Source organism: Fragaria vesca, linkage group LG6 (genome assembly GCF_000184155.1).
Source record: "Fragaria vesca subsp. vesca linkage group LG6, FraVesHawaii_1.0, whole genome shotgun sequence".
NCBI classification, from domain to species: domain Eukaryota; kingdom Viridiplantae; phylum Streptophyta; class Magnoliopsida; order Rosales; family Rosaceae; genus Fragaria; species Fragaria vesca.
In genome coordinates, this window is record NC_020496.1 from 5,613,315 (window position 1) to 5,615,825 (window position 2,511).

Here is a 2,511-nt window from a genome sequence, read left to right on the forward strand (position 1 = left end):
ATGGAATCCCTAAACTTAGTTTCATCATAAACCATGATGAATGGAATCTTGCAGCTATTGAATGGGGAATAACTAACCAGGTTATTTTCCAAAGTTTAGATTATGCTACCATAAAAGATTTTCCTCAATTCATTAAAACAATGGTGTATCATGTAGCAAAAAGCTACAGACTCTCCAAATATCTTACATTCAGCATTGCAAGTACTATTGGATGGAGAGAAAGAGAAAAATTTTTCCAACCATATCAGATATGGTGGTTAACAGAAACAGAAGACCATCAAGTTAATCAAGCTATGGTGCCACCAGAAACAGCCAACCGGTTGATCAGCAATCTTAACATGGAACAATATTCAATTCAGAGTGGAGCTCATCTAAAAGATGTTGCCGAAGACATAAGGAAAAACAATTTGCTTAAACTGACAGATGGACGGCGAGTATTCGCTACACTTATGGCAAGCAGCTATCAGCCTACTCCTGAACAACAGAAGCAAGCAGATGATTTACTTTCTGACATGGCTACAGATATTAGCCAGTTGGACCTCCCGTTTATGGTAGGACAAGAAATTGAAGAGCTGTCCAATTTACCTCTCTTAGATTCCAACTCAAATCAGAGTATGGGGTTAGATGACGTGGGCTATCAGAATCTCGACAACGCTATGGAAGCGTAATGGACCCACATAACTTTCCCGACAGACGCGACAGCAGATAAAACATATACAGTCGCTTCGAAGGCGGTAGATGTAGATAGAAATGTGTAAATAGTAATGAGCTGTTACCTTAACTTAACCATAGTTGGTGATTTACCTTAGTCATGTTATTTTTGTAACTATAGTAAAGTAACTAGAGTTACCTTCTCATTGTATATATATATATGCTAGTATGTTGAAGAGAAGGCATCGGATGTTAGAAAGCCTTGCTCTCTTTCCTTTTGTGTTCGTATTCCTCTTGTAAGAAGTTTCCCTATCATCAATAAAAATAGTTAGTTGCTCTTTTTCCTTTTGTGTTTGTATTCCTCTTGTAAGAAATTTCCCTATCATCAATAAAAATGTGAAAAACACTGGGTATACAAAATTCTGGAAGAAAATTTTAGTGAAGACCCCTTAAAACTATGGTAAAAAAGCCCAAGATATTGTGCTCTTAAACTTAGAAATCCTGATGTAATTATAAGGGTCAAACCAATGATTTATACTAGACAAGATATTAATGAATTTGACATCCAAATAAAGGAGTTGAAAGAGAAGCATCTCATAGAAGAAACTATGAGTCCACACTCTAGTCCTTCATTCATGGTAAGAAACCAGGCAGAGATCAAGAGAGGAAAAGCTCGTATGGTAATAAACTATAAGCGCTTAAATGAACAATTAGAGTTCGATGGGTATTTTATTCCACGAAAAGATGTTCTGATCAATCAAACTAAGGGTGCCAGAATCTTTAGTAAATTTGATTGTAAATCAGGATTTTGGCAATTAAAATTAACAGATCGAGGAGTCAAAACCATTGACTGCGTTTAGTACTCCATGTGGACACTACCACTGGAATGTCATGCCTTTCGGGTTAAATATAGCCCCTCAGATTTTTCAAAGATGGATGGACAGTATCTGTAAGGATCTTAAAATTTTTTGTGTTGTCTACATAGACGACATCTTAATTTTCTCCAAAAACAGAGAAGATCATAAAAGACATCTTCAAATTCTTTGCAGTAAATTTCAAAAACATGGAATTATACTGTCACCCAAGAAAATTGACATTGAACAAGAATCTATAGATTTTCTTAGAATCACTTTAAACCATTCAGGAATAAAACTTCAAGAACATACAGTCTCTAAAGTAAGAGACTTTCCTGAAGATCTAACTGATAAAAAACAGTTACATGTTCTAGGATATTCTCTATGTGTGCCTTGGCCTTATGCCAATAGGATATGTAGTTAGACTAGATCTATGTATTCATATCCTTACCATATTGGTATTGTGTAATTCCCTATATAAAAGGCTCCTATCAATGAATAAGATGATGATTCTCTTGCTATCTCTTTGTCTCTATACTTTATCCTTCATCACGTTATCAGCACGTCGTGCCGATGTCTAGAAAAGAGGGGGATGTGTTGCCGGCTCTAATAGCGACACTCCCGGTCTAGACACCATTTTGTCAAAACTACTCACGTCAGCTCATGACATTAATGCAACCGTTGTGGATCTTCGGATCACTGGTTCAAGATTGTCAAGCTCCTTTAAATTGTGAATGCATACAAAAAGGTATGGAAAATCAATATGAGGACAAGAACGTCATCCTCATGATCGCGAATTTCAAAGATTCGGATCCTGCTCTAGCTACCCATGACTTTGATGTCATCGGCTAGACATTGATTTTCGTTCCAAGTTATATGTACTAAGGCGTTGTATCGACGTCCTTTGTCTATTTGAGACCTGATGTACTCACATTAGCAATAATGAATGCCTTGAGAATTTTTCGAAGTGAAACTATTCTCCTCTTATGGTTCATATTGATTTACT